Source organism: Trachypithecus francoisi, unplaced genomic scaffold, assembly GCF_009764315.1.
Source record: "Trachypithecus francoisi isolate TF-2019V2 unplaced genomic scaffold, Tfra_2.0 Lachesis_group8, whole genome shotgun sequence".
Lineage (NCBI taxonomy): Eukaryota > Metazoa > Chordata > Mammalia > Primates > Cercopithecidae > Trachypithecus > Trachypithecus francoisi.
This window is the reverse complement of record NW_022681473.1, coordinates 49,994,225-50,011,658: the sequence shown is the minus strand read 5'-3', so window position 1 is coordinate 50,011,658 and position 17,434 is coordinate 49,994,225. Positions and strand designations below refer to the sequence as shown.

The 17,434-nt window shown below is 44.5% G+C and overlaps 1 protein-coding gene across 2 annotated transcripts in view; it reads left to right on the top strand.

The window, feature by feature from the left end:
* Positions 1-17,434, top strand: part of INSC (INSC spindle orientation adaptor protein) — a 137,727-nt gene that overhangs the window by 1,349 nt on the left and 118,944 nt on the right. The window contains exon 1 of one of the 2 annotated variants that reach the window (XM_033206061.1): positions 1,319-1,402. The exons of the other annotated variant lie outside the window; for it this stretch is intronic. The gene's annotated coding sequence lies outside the window, so the exon portion shown is untranslated. Of the gene's footprint in view, positions 1-1,318; positions 1,403-17,434 lie in introns of those variants that run through there. 2 annotated transcript variants of the gene reach the window in all.

Below are 17,434 nucleotides of genomic sequence, written 5' to 3'. Positions count from 1 at the left end.
CCAGCTCTAGACAGCACTTGTTGAGACAGGAACTGAGGTCCCTCTCAGGGAACTTGGGGAGTAGAATCAGGCTGTTCTGGATGACTGCAGGGTAGAGTGGAAGCTGGCTTGCCTGAGAGGAATGACTTGGCCATCTTCTGAGCCCTGGCCCCCTAGAGAGCTGAGGAAGAGAGTTAATGTCAGAGAGCTACTGTGTGTTCAAGGCCAGGGAGCAGCAGTCAGCTTCAGCCAGAGCCTGAAAAAAGAAATAGAGATTATTAGCATCAAGGAAGAGAAAGCTGCAGCGGACCTTGGCGTGGTCATTTTGTCATGGGGACGTGGTCGAACTCCTTCTCCCTGAATACATATTGTGAGCAAATTGACATAGTTTGCATGTGAGAGATTTAGGTTAGATGTCAAGGAGAACTTTCTGCCAATAAGAGAGTTCAAGCTTTGGAACAGGGCTCAAGGGAGACCAGGGGCTGCCTTTGCTTGAGGACCTCCAATAGGTCGAGATTCTCTGGGCTCTGGGGGACTCATAGCAAGACGGGGCGGGGGCGGGGGGTTGTATGAAATGACCTGGAAGCTTTCCTCCAGGTCAATAATGCCACACTCCAGAGTTTTTGGGTGGGAATCAAGTTCTTCTAGATTTAGCTATTTCGCAGAGTACAGGACGGGGGTCGGGGGTGGGGTCTGATCTTATATGACGAAGTTAGAAGGAGTTTCTGCAACAACCCCTGGTCATTTCTGGCAGGTCCAGGATGTGGAGGGTGACTTCGGTGTGTGTGACCAAGGTTCCAGAGGGGAGCACCTGCGGTTAATAAACCGTCTCATTCTAGGCGTTTGGGACCGATCAAAGCCGGGCTGCTTCCTCCTTCCGAGCAAGTGAACTGCACCCAAATCCCTCCTTGTTTTGTTTCAGCTCCAAGGGAAACGATTGCGGCACATTCCCTTCCCCTCTCCAGATGTTGGCATGCGGGGCACCTTGCGGGCGACCCCGCCCGGACGGCTCCACGGCTCCCGGGCGATCACCCTGGTGCCTGCAGCCTGGCCCGGGGTAGCCCGGTCTCTAATTAGGCCTGACCGCGTCCCCATTCCAGCGTTCCCGCAGATGGGAGGGAGCGCCATGTTTCCCCCGCCAGGGGCACCGAAATAGCCTCGCAGTCCCGCGGAGACTGCAGGCAGCCGGGGCTGATTGGGACCAAGGCTTGGCAGGGAGCGCGCTGTTGTGGAAGGTCCTTGGGAGGCTGCGGCCGCCTGGGAGAGGGCGGGTGGGGGAGAGCGGGGCGGGGGGGGGGCGGGGGCCAGGGGCGGCCCTTCAGGCTGGGCCGGCAGAGCAGCTACTTCGCGCGCGGCCTCTGGAGCTCCAGCTGCGCCCTGCCACCACTGGCCGCACGCACCACCCGCCTTTCTCGCACACTAAGTAAGTAGACAGCTCCCCTAGCTGGACTCAGGGGCTGGTGATGCCTCTGCCAGCCTAGTTGGGAACAGTGCAGATTTGTGACTAATTGGATAGTAGGTGTAAATGTGTCAGTGGGAGTGCTTGTGAAGGGGAGCTTGTGCCAGTGTGAAGGAGTGTGTCTGGGTGGGATGTCCACAAGTGGAATTTTCTAGCATGTGCCCTAGGGTGTGAGTGTGGGTGAACGAGTGTTTCAGAGTGTGTCTGGTGGCCTGGAGTGGGCCACAGGTGTCTGTCTGTGTGGCACCTGCTGCCCTGGGTGGACTGTGTCTGTACCTGTGGAAATGCCTGTGTGTGTGTGGCAGGAAGGCCTCCAGGTGAGCTGAGCCAGTCTGCATGTGGATGAGTGGATGTGCCAGAGTGAACCCAGGAAGGCAGAAGCTGGGGCTAGGGAGTGTTATCTGAACTCAGGCTTTCTAAGGTGACCTGACTTGTCCCCAGCTGGGGTGTCTTCTCTGTGGGTCATTCGGCTTTGGTTTCTTAGGGCTTGGAGCAGGACAGAAGCTCAGCCCTCACACAACAATGGAGTGAATGTGACTTTGACTGACCCGATCTGGCTAGACCAGGGTCAGGGAGACAGCTTGCGGGACCCCACTCTTAAACCAGGAGAAGAGGCAGGAGGTCAGGGGATGAGTAGACAGGATGGCCATGGCCACCCACAAACACTCGCAGTGCACCCACGCTCACATGCTCAGCATACACGCATTCCTGTCCATTGCACCAGTCTTGCGCACACTCTTCTCGGGATAGCCACGCAACCACTCACATACTTTCAACATGTATACCTGTGGACAGCGACATGTATGCAACATGCACCCGCTTTATTCAATGAATATGCACAAATGTATCCCTGGTGTGGCCCCACCCTCAGCCTCTAGCCTTCTCCGACTTTTGCCCCTTTTAACCTATATTTTGTACCTCTGACAATGGGTCCAAGAAACTGGCCTCAGTGGGGACTATTTTAAGTCAGGGACTTTGGCTGCAGGGGTCAGGGCATATGGTGATATGGTGCCTTTGAGGGGTTCTGTTTAATCTGAAACAGGCTGTCCATGGGGCTCAGCCAGAGAGCATCTTGTCCCTTAAGCTCTGGGACTTAGAAGCAGTGTTTGCCCTTTTAGAAGTGAAAACTTCCAAACACTGCCTTTGGAAGGCAAGCCGGGTCAGGCTGGGATCTGAGACAGAGCTCAGCATATGTAGTTTGCTCCGTGCTGTAGTTTATACTCTGGATTACACTTGCTGCGGAGAAGCAGTGACCCTTCTGGGCTGGGTCCCAGGGCACCCATTTGGCAGGGAGGACAGTGAACTGAGCTAGGCTGATTCCTTTTTTTCTTTGGTTTCATTCAACCCTACTTTGAGTCTCCCTCCCACAGGCTGGTGGGGGGATGGCATTTGCTCTCTCCTCTCCTTTCTTCCAGTAGTTATCTTTTTTTCTGGACAGAAACTCCTCCATGACCTCCTCCCTGCGGTGACCACTGGGCACACACCATAAAGAGCTTGGAAGAGTAGGTGCCCTAAAATACCAGCAGAGTGGTGGTGTTATTCTTCTTAGTAGAGTTTCTAGGGCTGTTCTATCATGGCTATTGCCTTCTGAATACTTCATTGAGGTACTCAGACTAAATGTGCTCCTTCAGTTGGGAAGTTAGAAAGATAGTATTGAGTTTCTTTCTTTCTCTCTCTCTCTCTCTCCCCCACCTTCCCTCTTTCCTTTCATTTCCTTTCGTTTCCTTTCGTTTCCTTTCCTTTCCTTTCCTTTCCATTGACTGAGTCTCACTCTATTGCCCAGGTTGGAGTGCAGTGTCATGATCTCAGCTCATGGCAACCTCCACCTCCCGAATTCAAGTGATTCTCTTGCCTCAGCCTCCTGAGTAGCTGGGATTACAGGCGCCTGCCACTACGCCTGGCTAATTTTTGTAATTTTACTAGAGATGAGGATTCTCCATGTTGGCCAGGCTGGTCTCGAATTCCTGACCTCAAGTTGTCTGCCTGCCTAGGCCTCCCAAAGTGCTGGGATAACAGGTGTGAGGCACCATGCCCAGCCTGAGTTTCTTCTGTCTTAATGCCTATGGTTTGGTCTAAGGGGTGACTAAGCTCTCACCCACTAACTCCTCTAATATGCAGGAGAGCAAGTTGGGTTCAACTGCTTTCTTAGGGGAATGCTGGGATCTATCTTTTCTTTGGCCTGATCCTACACCTGACCCTTGGGAGTGGTTAAAAAAGGGCAGGCTGTGGTCAGTCCAGCAGAATAAAGGTGGTGGGGAAGGAATTATTTTCCCATTGTGCTTCCCTTTTCACTCTGGTTGCTGGGCAGCTCTTAGTCCATCATATTGTTCTGTTGTAATAACTGTGTTAGTTGGAACCATTGCTTTGACTTCTAATTTCTGCTTTATCAACTTTATAGAATACACATTTTTAATTGTAAACTTCCACTTCCTTTGTTGAAGGAAATCAGAACAAATAAACGAAAAATCAGCAATTAAGCATTCTATTGGTCTCTGGGAATGGGAACCACACTGAATTTTCTTGGGACATCCTCAATTTCAAATACATCATCTGGTTTTCAAACCATATGTCTCAATTTGGTTTCTGTACCTTTGGACTCTAATTGGTGATGATGTCTTGGAGGTTTTTTTCCTGGTAGCTCTGGGACATAATGCCCATCTCTGTGCTGGCTCAGACAAGGGGGATAGTTGAGAATGAATTGGGCCATTGATAAACGCCCCCTGCTCCGAGTGTTTCAGCTGCTAGCTCTTCCTTGTCTCAAAAGCTCAAGTGTCTGGGTGCCTGAAGGAGTTTGACCCTTGCCCTAAGCTTGGCCCTGGCCCCACAGCCACCCCTTCCTCATGTGACCCTGCCTAACTCAGGGCTCTGCTGGGAGGTCTGTGTCTCTTGGATCTGAGCCCTCCCCCAGTATGGACCACAACATCTCTGATCAGGGATGGCCCTTGTGGAACTGGAGCTTCGGATGAGAGCTTGGACTTAAGAGTGTGGAGGAGCACATGAAGGGCTTTACTGCCTCCTTGCCTAGGTCTGTGAGGCCATGGGCCAGTGCTCAGCACTTTATCCTTCCTCATATGGTGTCTCTAGTTTGCTAAGTGGTCAGGGAGTCATTTGTCACCTATTACCTGCAGAGGTGCACTTCATCTGAATGCAGGGCAGGGTTCTAGCCACATTGCAAAGTTGGTGAAACTTCTAATTCACTCCAAGACAAATTATTTTATGCTGCCTAAGGCCATTCATGTTTGGAAAGGGGAAAGCTGGAGGGTAAAACTTAGCAACAAAGAATGATTAGAATAACTCAAATGGTGGGCTTTCAGGCATTGCATTTGGGGTCCTGCTTCTCAGTATGTGTTATGTCAACCCAAGCTGGTAGCCGTTGCCTGCCTTCAAGATGCATCCTCCCAGAAGCATTTGATCACAAGGTAAGAAAGAGGAAATCCCCTGTGGCCTGGTACTAAGTAATGTGCTGGTTGCCTGGTATGGGTGAAGTGTTTGTTCCTTCCCAGATAAATGCCATCTTAAAAAGGTAAGACTAGGACCGGAGCACATCTCTGCTGAATTTTCACACTATTTAGACTCTGGTTGGCCCCTGGGCTTTAAGCTCAACCAAGTGAAAACAGACTTAAAAGCCAGCAAGAGCATTGTGTGAGATGGTTAGGACTTCTGTGCAGGAAAGGCAACTCATAGTAACTCACGTTTATTTATTATCGACTACTGTCCAGCTTCCTTTTTAGGCTCTTTCCATCTTTTTTTTCATGAAACCTCTATACCAACCCTATGAAATAGTTAAGACGATTTTAAATATAAGGAAACTGAAACACAGCAAGACTAAATAACTAACCCAAGGTCAGAGCTAGCAAAGATTGCTTTCCAGATCTGTCTAACTTCAGAGTGTAGTGAATGTCCACTGACCATGAGAGATGCCAGCAACTCCCTCATTTCAAAGACTTTCAAAGCAGGAAAAACTACTCCTTTGGGCAAATTGGGGAATGAAGCTAAGGGCTTGACTTCTCTGTCTGTCTCCAGGACCTGAACGTGATCAGCATCATTGGCCTTTCCAGCCTTAGCTGGAGACTATTGCTGTGTAAGAAGCAGGGATTGAAGGGGTGGTAAAGGCCTCCTGGGCTGTGCGGGGATCTCTCCCCTTGCCTTTCAACCCCCCACCAGCATGGAGTGGGCAGTGTTGAACTTCTGTGACTTCACTTTTTCCTGGAAGACCTCTGTCCTGGGAACCAAGCCTCTGCCCAGACTCTGCCATCTGACTGGCCTGATCTCCCCTTCCCCAGTTCCAGGGTATCCTCAGCGCCAAACTCTGGGGGAGTCCTGGATGCTTTGAGGATGTCTCAGGGCAGATTAGACTCTGTTTGGTGTGATGCAGTGTCTGTAGGCGTCAGCAGTTTGGCCGGGTAGTTGTGTATAGTGTTCACTTTCTGCTGGAGAAATGAAGGTTTTGTCTTACAAACCAAATATTCTGGGTTTGGAAACCATGTGAAATGTGGCCTGTGGTTGGAGGGTATAAACTGTGTTTTGGGTCTGTGTATGGTGCTGGATTTAAAGACACTGTTGAGGGACAGAACAATCGGCTCAGGCCATCTCACTTCTTTTGATGGAGGGTCAGAGGTGAGCAGTACATACTGGCAATGTGCGGAAAAGAGAGCATGGGCTTTGCAGCCAGATGGATCTGACTTGGAGCCTCAGTTTCCTCATCTGTAAAATGGGGTTCCTCGTAAGGTAATGTGGTGCTAGAACTGGAAAGTCTATTTGAAATTCAGTGTCTGGCATAGAATAGGCAAACAGTAAAGTGTAATATCCTTCTTTCCTATGCCACCCACTTTCTGTGAAAGAACACTGGACTGATTGGCACAAGATCTGGATTCCAGCTCTAACTCAGCCTTGGGCACACTGTATTATCTTGGGTTAAGTCATTTACCCTCTCTGAGCCTCCCTTTCCTGGTGCATAAAATGAGAGAACTCATTTCTCTCACTTCTCTGCAGTTTCTGAGGATAATGAAAGAGAGTAAAGTTAGGGGTTCTCTTGGAAGATGCAGAAAGTACAACCAAAACTGATTCATTTATTCATGCCTCAGTATTAATTGAGATCTTTTACTGTGCCAGGGTCTGTGCAAGGCGCTGGGGGTAGAGGTAAGTTGGAATATCCTGGGCTTCAGGTAGCAATCAGACCATATGGCAAGACAGACTTGTAAACAAATAAAGGCCTGTCTGTGGGGCGTGATCAAAGCAGTTACTGGAGACTCTAATGTAGCAGCAAGGAAGTGTTGTCTCCAGTTGGGGCAGTCAGAGAGGCCTTCCCAAAAGTGTAGGTACTTGGTGTGGATCTTGAAAGATAACAGGAAGTTGCCAGGAAGAGGAGGACATTGTAGGTAGAGAGACCAGCATGTGCGAGGGCATACAAGTGTTGCCTACTGTGGTAAGTTTGGGGAACTTTAAGCAGTTGGCATAACTGGAGCCTATGGTGTGGGTGGTCAGTAGTGTTGGAGATGAGATGGAAGATGTTACAAAGAGCTTTGTATGGAGTCCTGTCTGGATTGCTGTCCTGAGATGTTTAGACTTTTTGTCATATTTATGGGCAAGCACTGAGGTATTTTAAGAAGGGAGGGACATGGTTGGATATTCACTTATTCATTCAACAAACATTTATTGAGTGCTTCCTATTTTTATGTCACTTTAAATTTTGACATATCAAATATAATAAAAATGTATAGGAGTTGTATAAGAAATCCCTCTTTATCCATGTCTCAACTGTTTACATGATCTTCCATTTACTTTATTATTTTCATTCTCTCCAATCATACAAAAATATTATTTTTATTATTTGCATATATTTTTATTGTTTATATAATTTATGTTTTACTGTATATTTTAATAATATATTTATTGTTTTATTATATATGAATACATATGAAAATGTTTATATTTCTGATCAATTGAGGAGAAATTGGAGACATGATGCCTCTTTAGCCCCCATATGTTAAGTATATATTTCCTTAAAAAGGATATTCTCTTACCACAGTGCAATTCTGTCCTAATAATGTCTTTATGGCTCCCCCATCTCTCTCACCTCAGTCAGGATCTAGTCCACAGATTGCATTTAATTATCATGTCTCTTTAGTCTCCTCGAATACAGAGCAGTTCTTTTGCTTTATTTATTTATTTTTTGAACTTTATGTTTTTGAATAGTACAGGTCAGTTATTATGTGGAATATCTATCAATTTGGTTATTGTTGATAGTTCCACATGACTAGATTCAAGCAATGCATTATGGGCAGGAATACCACTGCAGTGAGGTTATGTCCTCTCCAGTTTTCATATCACCAAGCACAGGATGTGGGGATTGTCCCAGTGCTGGTGATGGGAGCTTTTATCACTTGCTTAAGAATAATGTCTGCCAGTTTCTCCACTGAGAAATTACTATTTTTCTCTCTGTAATTAATAAGTAATTTGTGGCGAGATACTTTGAGACTATGTATAAGCTGTTCCTTATCAAACTTATACCCACTGATTTTAGCATCGTTGATCATTTTGAATCAATTATTTCTTCCATATTTAGTAGTTGGCATTCTACTTTAAAAAAATCTTTCCCGTCTCCCTCCCTTCCTATCACTAGGGTCTCATGAATTCTTCATTTATTCAATGGGTTATAAATCAATTATTATTTTTATTTTATTTCAATGTTCACATTGTCCCAAACTTGATTAGTGGGAGGCTCTGCAAGCTGGTTTTCTTTGTTTTTGATGCATCCCCACAATTCTCTATGCTCTTCCTTACTATTTGCTATAGCAAGAAGTTACAGGCTCAGTTTCCTTTCTGTGCTACAGCCCTGGAATTAGCCATTTGTTTGAAGAGCACTGGATCCTTTTAGTGGAAAATGGTATTTAGAAACCAAGATTTTTAAAGGCCACCTGTGCTCCTTGTGATTGGTGTGTCATCATTTATATGCTCTCTTAGCAAACAGAGTTAGGACATATATGTATATTTATTTCTCCAATCAACCAATACAATACATTGTTACATGTTTTTAGAAGAAAAAACCCAAAGACTGCAACAGAGAGTAATGGGGTAGGAATACTTTAGATTGGGTAGTTAGAAAGGGCCTCTTTCAGGAGGCGATATTTAGGAAGACAGCATGAGGTGGGTGGATGGATTGGAAGAAGAAAGAGCCTGGAGATTGTTTTAATTATTCATACAGTAATTACCAGGGCCTGAACTAAGTTCAAATGGAGAGGAGGTAGAATTCAATAGGACACAGTGACTGGTGAATGCAGAAAGTGAGGGAGATGAAGGAGTCTGGGGGACTCCCAGTTTGATGTCTCAAAGGCCTCTGAAACTCAATGTGTCCAAAACAGAATTTCTGTCGTTCTTCATCATACTAAAACCTGATCCTCTTCAGGTATTTCAGATTTCATTGAATGACTCCTTCATCTGGGTAGCTGCACAAGTCAGACAGACCTGAAGGTCATCCTCAACACCTCTCTCCCTAAAAACTCCCATCCAATCCATCCCCATATCTTGTTGATATTAGCTTGTAAATCTCTCTCAAATCTTTCACTTCTCTCCATCTCCACCAGCATCACCCTAGCTCATGGTACCATCTTCATGTTTCTAGGGTACCCCAAGAGCCCCCGGTCCCCCTATATCCATACTGGTTCCCCTCCAATTTGTTCTCCACACAGCAGCCAGAGCACATTTCAAAACTCAGCTATGTTCATATCATTTTCTTCCTTAAAAGTATGTTAGTTGCTTCCTATTGATCTTAAGATAAAGACCACACTCTTTAGTAAGTCCTACGACGTCTTGCTTGCCTGGCTCTGCTGCCCTCTCCGACATCTCCCTACCTAGCACTGTCTCCCTGGCTCTCCCTGCCACATTGGCCTCAGCTGAGTCTCAGTCCCTAGGGCTTGTTAGGCTACTCCTGCCATAAGTCTTTGTATTTGCTGTTCCTCTGCTTAGAATGCTCACTCTTCCTGACTTCACCTACTGAATTCCTTCTTTACTCTCAGTTCTCAGCTGAGTTGTCACTTTCATAATCTTCAGGACCAGGTCCAACCCCATTTAATAAAGTTTTAAAACATCATGTACCTCCTTCAAGGCTTTATCATAGTTTTAATTTTACATTTATTTATGTAATTATTAAAACTTACCTTCTCTATGTGATGATGAGCTTTGCAAGGGTTGGCACTATGTCTGGTTTTGCTCATTACTTTATCCTAGCAGGCATCATGGTACCATGTTACTGACACATGCCACAAATATATGTTGAACAAACGAATTAATGAAGATTTATCATCTGAGTAACCAGACAGATGATAGAACCATTCAGTGGAATAAAAATGAGGAGAGAAGTAGATTTGAGGAGGAAAATGATAATTCATTTTGGGACACCTGGCATTTGGGGTGATTGCCAACAATGTCTGTCCCTCAGAGACCTTACCATCTTCTGTACAAACAAATTAGGATATCACTAAGGAGCTTTTGGGGGGCTGGTGACAGGTGACATCTAATTCCCAGATGATTCTAAGAAGGTCCCTGTGGGAGGTGGCTAAGTCACAAATGGCATCCCTGAGCTGTGGCTTCCCTATCTATCATTATCTCTGGTTTGTAGAGCATACAGGAGATAGAAGGGGTTCCCAGTGGTCCTGACTTGGCTCCTTGGGTACTTGTATAAAATATCTTTACAATCCTATGAAAGACTCCTTGGAACTTTAATTACTTTATGATTCACATTTGTCAGGAGCTGCCAACCTCCTTCCTACCTCTAACACTGCACTAGACATAGGCTTAAAGGAATACAGAAAGTAGGTCTTACTAAGCCCATTGAGCCATCCTTTCAAAGATGTCATCAACACTAGGACAGATGGCCCTTTCCATCCCTCTGACTCACTTACTCTTACATTCCTCACTCACTCATTCAACTTTCTATCTCATCTTGTTCATTCGGTCACTTACCCACACACCCATCTGTCACCCACCTATCCATCCATGAACAAGGGTTTATGTTGGATTTATAGCAGGACTCAAGGCTAATGCATTATCTTCAGTCCCACTCCTTTATCCCTCTTTTCTGTGGTCCTTACAGCTCAGAATCCCAGGCAAGGAGACTGTCAGGGGTTGGAGAGATGTCACTGTGCTAGTCTAGGGCTGGGCTGGGTATGATTGCAGGGTGTTAGCAGGAGGAGTGGAAGACCAGAAGTGGCCACATTGATTACTCCTGTTGGCTCATTGTCTGCTTTTCTGGCTTCTCTTCTTTCATTGGTGATGAGAACTTAGGGATTAGGTAGATATAAGGTAGATATAAGGCAGACTGGGCTTTGCAGAGGTATTAGGGGGCTCTGGCCTTCAGGGGAAATAGGAACACAGCTCCCTGTGAGCCCTATGGTGGAAAACGTGATGCTTTTGTTTTCTTCTTCATTTTAGACTACGATTGCACTTTAACCCTGTGGAATTTGCAGAGAGGCTATGGGAGGGTGGGAAAGCAGGATTTTAAAATGTGGCATTTAGAAACCAGGCAGTAGACTAATCCTGGCCCCATCCCCCTAGAAGCTGCTCTTTCAGTTCTCTTAGGCTTGTCATTTACAAAGAGCTCCCTAGAATGTGTGCTATCCATCTGCTTCGGCGGCCGACAGGGCTGGAACTGAGTAGGCATAGGACAATGACAGCCACATCAGATAACAGCATCTTGGAAAAATGCCTGAAGGTTGCAAGGGTCTAAGTTACAGACTCATTCACTCATTCCCTCACTCATGAATTCATTCATTTATCTACTTAGTACCTACCTAGTAGGTGCCATGTTTAATTCTCAGCCCTGGAGACATGACAGTGAGCAAAACACATATTTCATGCCCTTGGAGGATTTGGTTTGGGAAGAGACAGTAAAGAGGGTATATACACCATACAAAGTGTGAATACCATGGAGAAATATAGAGAATAGTAAGGGAGCTCCAAGGGTGGGAGGGGGTTTATACATTTATACAGGGTCAGGAGGTTTTCTCTGATAAGCAGGCATTTAAACAGAGGCCAAGAGGAAGCTATGTGAATACTTGTTGGAAGAGGAGCCAAATAAAGAGAAGAGTAAGTGCAAAGGCCCTGAGGCATGGTTGAGAAAGAGCTTGCCGGTTCATATGATTGGAGTTTAGTGAGGGATGGGGAGAGTTGAAGGAGTTGAGATCAATGCAGTAATGGGTGCCAGCTCATGAAGGCTCTGGTGGGTTATTTGAAGAACCTTGGCTTTTGATATGAGTGGAATAGTGAACATTGAAAAGTTTTGAAGAGAGAAATGACATGCTATAGCTGCTATGAAAATAGTAGATTGTTACTGGGAGGAAAAATGAATTAGGAGCCTATTATAGTGATTTAGGTGAGCGATGATGGTGGCTAGGACCAAGGTCCACTTATTCATTCATTTATCCTCCATTTCATTTTTTATTCTACAGCTGTCTCTGTAACTCTGCCTGCCTGCACATGAGGCCCCTTAGCACTTTGCATCCATTCCTCTGTCCGCCCCACTCCCATGATCTGTCCAGCTATCCTCATTGCTTTCAACAAGTCTTTACCGGCTACTTGGAGAGTGTTGTGCCAGATGCTGACTAATATGGGCATATTCTTGTGGAACTTTGGCTCTCTCAGGGAGACAAGATGCATCCGTAGGAGATCACCAGTCAACTACAAAACCAAGCAAGTCTCTCAGGCTCAGGATGAATGGTGTCAACACTTCAGTGTTTCAGGAACCCTGTGGGCTGGAGGTCAGAGTAAGCGTCTGGGTGGAAGCCACATTTAAGCTGAATCTTGACAGGTGGGGAGGCCAAGTCAGTCCTGAAGAATAACAGGAAAGTTGCTCTGAAGCTTGAATGTAAGGGGCATGTTGGGGAATACTGGGTGGTAATGCTAAAAGGAGGTGGTGTGGGCTGGAAACAGGATCTAGAGAGGAACAAGCACCAGGCTAAGGAGTTCACATCTGAGTTGAGAGAGTTTGGGGAGACACAGGTTTTCAAGGAGATTTTACAATGAGAGCCATGTTTTAAGAGGCTGAAACTAAAATCAGATGGAGGAATAATAGGCTGGGGACTCAGAGAGCAAAAAGACAATGGCCTTGTGTGAACCTGTTTGGCCTTTAGGCCAGGACTTCTGGGGCGGCTCCTAGATGCAATGGTGTGGGGCTCTATGGCTAACACAAACAGCAGGATATGGTACTGGCAGTTCCTTGGACAAACCCTACATGTCTCCTATAACTCAAAGTCACCCTTGAGCAAAGAACACAGAGAAGCCTGGGTTCTGGGAAGAGTGAGCTGGAGAAAAATGTCCAGGTCTGGGCTCTGGTCATGAATGACTCTTTTAGAAGCTTCTGGGGTCACTGGATTGTAGGAACATTAGATTCAGAGCAGGAGCTCATCTAATTCAGCCCTCTATTCTTATAGATGGGAAACTGGAGCCCCAGAGAAGGGGCATATATTGTCTAACGCACTATAGAGCACTTGTTTAGAGAAAGGTCAAGCATCTCATTGAACTCATGCTGGAGGAATTTCTATGTTTTATTTAATTATTCATTTACATATCTCTTTCAATGGAAAAATAAAATTCTAAGAAGAAGAAAATTGTTCTGTTCATCTCCTCTCTCATCTAGCTGGGCCTTAATACAGAGCAGACGCTCTGCCTGACCTTCAGGATCACAATGTCTCCCCTCTCGACCCAGACAAAAGCAGGGTGTCAGGCTTGTCTCAGAGCTGGCCAGATGTGGAATCAGAAAGAGCTGCCTGTGGATGGGGATAGAGCCTGACTCTGAACCCCTTATGTACTCGTGAGGCTTGGCCTGTGACTAGTTTCTATCTCAGCTATGTCCTTGGTGACATTTCACTGGTAGCCATGATCATAGCTGTTGCCATGAAGGGGCCTGCTGAGAGAGAGGAGAGGGAGGTTTTGGTGTGGTGAGGGGATATCTTGTGCCTGAGGCCACTGCAAGAGGAGAAAGCCTCTGCCCAGCTGGAGAGAGAGCAACCCACAGGGAGATTAACAGCCTCAGATGGGCACCTAGGATACATATTTGGGGCTTAAGGCCATTGCTTGGTCTGGCCTGAGGTTGCGCCTGCAGGGACTTTACCAAACTCACATATTTGTTCTCTTGCTGTCCTATGAAGCTTAAAGCCACTTCTTTAAGAGTATCCTGTCCGTGCAGTCTGCAAAAGTCTATGGCTTAACATCAACAAGATTTTAAACCGAAGTGTCTTTTGATGTACCTCCATCCCTCCATTTAGGATCCTAGTGGGGAGGGCTGACGCTGGAGATTTCTTGAAAAGTCAGAGGCATTTGGGCCATAGATCCTGCCAATCCAGGCACCATGGTTCACGTCAATGCTGGATGGGTAATTGGTTCTTAAGCTCTTGGTCAGCACCCTGCACTGTTTGTCTTGTGCTGTATACTTGGCAGAAGACTTCCACATGGAGAAGGGTGAGTTATACTGGTGAGCAAGCTTATTTGTAGGCACAGGAAAATAAGTACTCCCTCACTGTGTTCCACGTTCCTCAGAGAATATCTTGGGGAGGCAGTGATGGGGTCATTATGCCCTTCAGGGTAGCAATCTTAGATCAAGCAATGTGGATGGAACTTGGATGGGTAAAATTCTAGAAGGAGACTAGAAAGAACTTGGATTCACAACATAGTGAAACCCCGTCTCTACCAAAAATACAAAAATAAACTGGGTATGGAGGCGTGCACCTGTAATCCCAGCTACTCGGGAGGCTGAGGCAGGAGAATCGCTTGAACCCGGGAGGTGGAGGTTGCAGTGAGCTGAGATCGTGCCATTGCACTGCAGCCTGGGCAACAGGGCAAGACTCCATCTCAACAAAAAAAAAAAAAAAAAAAAAAAAGAAAGAAAGAAAGAAAGAACGAACGAACGAACTTGAGTTCTAATCTGGGTTCTACCACAAATTTGCTGTGTGACTTGGACAAGTCATTTATCCTCTCTGGGCCTCAGTTTCTTTTTGTGCCAAGTACAGAGTTGAAAAAAAAACACCATTTCTGAGAGCCTGTTTTGTATGACATTCCAGATATCTTACTTACATTATGCCAATAGGAATTTTGGTTAGGACTCTGTCTTCTGGATTTCTATCCTGACCAAGGGCTGATTTTGCACTTTGCCTGAATTATACTTTTCACTCCTTTTGGTCTTTTAAGAGATTTATTTATTTATTTTTTCCACAGACCATATTGCCTAACAAAATCCCTCCTATTTTCATGGAATCATATAGGGATACAAAGCAGTGTCGTAATGTCATATCCATTATTATATTTTAATTTTTACAACAAATGTGCCAGGTAATCAAATATATATTATTATCCCCAGTTTGCATATGAGAAAAGAGGCCTAGAGAAGTCAAGTAACTTGACTAAGGTTACGCAGTTAATTACTGGCAGAGCTGGGGCTAGGATGAAGTTTTCTTGGCTGCTAGTCTGTGTTTGGTTGTGCCACTTTTTGGACTTGGGAAGGGGCATCATAAGGACTTCATGGAATAGGGCTTGTGGGATTCACTAGGTGACAGAATTATCAAGATGGGAGCACCTGCCACCACATACCTGTACCATGTAAGGTTGAAATGTTCTTAGCCTGGGGCAGCCCCCATCCACCTGGACCCAGAAGTGAGGGGCTAGACTGGCCCCTGTGCCCAGCTATGCAAAGATCAGGGCTGCAGATAGCTCTCTGTGGCAGCTTTTACTGATAATCCAGCCCCGCTGTCTGCTGTATTAGCAGGATGGTGGGTATCTGGCCAGTGCCTCTTAGTTAACCTTTCCTTCTTCATTTTAAGAAGCTTTTTTATCTGCTTCATCCTGGAGCTAGGCTGGCTCTTTCTGGCTGCAGAAAGGGGCTTTTAAAGTAACCCTCTTAGTTTATTTCTCTCTGGGCCAATCCAGCCAGATCTTTGCTTGGGGCAAGAGGGAGCCTCAAGGGTAGAAGTACGTGAGCAAGAAGGAGCTCTCCTTTCACATACCAGTCAAGAACGACTGGACATCATCTGCCTCCCCAGCCCCATTCACTTTCTATTTGTAATTTGGGATCTGTGTGTGTGAGCTCTGAATAGGTTGCCCCCCATCTTCCCCTCCTTTCTCATTAATCAAGTTTCCATATTTTCTTGGGTCTATTTAGGGGCTTGCTGTTCTGTTCTCTATGTTTATTCCAGGGTCAATATCCCATTGTATTTATTAGTTTTTAAAAAGTCTTATGATCTGGCAGGAAAAGTCCCTCCAATTTTTTCCAGAAACATTTTGGCTACACATTTCAGATTCAACTTGTCAAGTTCTAGAAAAAAATCCTATAGGGAGTTGATTGGAATTGGACTGAATATTTAGATCAGTTTATGGTGAATTAATATTTCCCTATCATATATATGGTATTTCATGTGCATGAATTATCTATTAACTTATCTCGGCCTTCTTTAATATCATTTAATAATGTTTTACAATTTTCTTGAGAAGGGACTTGCACATGTTAAGGTTCATTTCTATGGCCTTTGCATATTTTTGTTGCTTTGTTAATGACCTCTCTTCTAAATTTTACTCTGTTTATGCTGGTATCTATAACTATACTTGACTTTTGAATATTCATTTCTGACCAACTTTCTAAAACCTCATATCAATTAAAATAATTTTTTTGTAGATACCCTTTGATTTTCTACATAGAGAGTGAGGATGAATTGCTAGTTCATGTGTTTTCATAAGAATTAGGGAAAGGTACCGTGTCTGCAGGGACACAGACCCATGGATACCTGGCTTGCCAAGTGGACCGCAGCTCTGTGCCTGGTGGACCCAGCACTGTGTTGGGGTGGCTGGATGAACACAACAGAGGCCAGTTTCAGGCTCCTCACTCTTCTGGCTGTGTACTGGTATGCACAGGCACATGTGGCTGCCTGTGGAAAACCACATCAGCTGTAAATAAGGACAGTTTTGTTTCTTCCCATTCTAATACATTTTCTTTCTTTCTACACTAGCTAAGATCTCTAGCACAATAATGAGTAGAAATCGTTGAGAGCTGGGCATCTTTATTTTGTTTCTGATCTCACAGGAAATACTTTCATTCAACATGTCATCAAGTATACTTCTCGTGGTATGTATTTTTTCTTGGTAGATACCCTATAATCAGTTTAAGAGTTGAGATGGTCATAAGGTTTTTTCCTTCTTTATGTTGTGAGTTTCACTGATCTGTTTTCTAATGTTAAAATAACCATGTATTTTTAGGCTAGATCTAACTTAGCCATGATATACACTCCTTTCAACATATAGCTGGATTTTGCTTGCTAGTATTTTGTTTAGTATATTTTCATGTATGTTTCTATATAGATTGGCCTGTATATTTCCTTTCTTGTGTTGTTCTTGTTCAATTTTAGTATCAAAGTTATTTAAGTCTTATACAATCAATTGAAGTGTGTTTTCTCTTTTCCTATTCTGCAGAAGAGTTTGGTTATTTTTCCTTTAAATGATATAAACTCATGCTTCTCTGGGCTTGGTGTTTTCCTTATGGGAAGATTTTAAACTATTGATGAATTCTTTCAGTGGTTATAGATCTACTTTTTCTTGAATCAGTTTTGGTAAATTGTATTTTCTAGGAATTTATCTAGTTTATTTATGTTTTCAATGATATTGCATGATATTCTCTTACCTCTGCTGCATCTGTAGAAATAAACCTCTTTTATTGCTAATATTATTTCCTCTTTTTTTCTGATTTTTTTCCAGATCTTGCCAGCAGTTTGTCTATTTTATGTTTTCAAAAACCAACGTTAGTCATTATGTTTATGTTTTGTATTTTGATTTGTGTTTTATTTAATGTTGTTCCTATCTTAATTATTTTCCTTCTGATACTTTCTTTAGAAGTATTTTCCTCTTATTTTTAAAGTTTCTTAAGTTGGAGATTATTATGTTGGAGAAGTTGGAGATTCTTTGAATTTTCAGATCTTTTTCTAATTTAAGTATTTAAATCTATAATTTTTGTTCTTAGTTCTA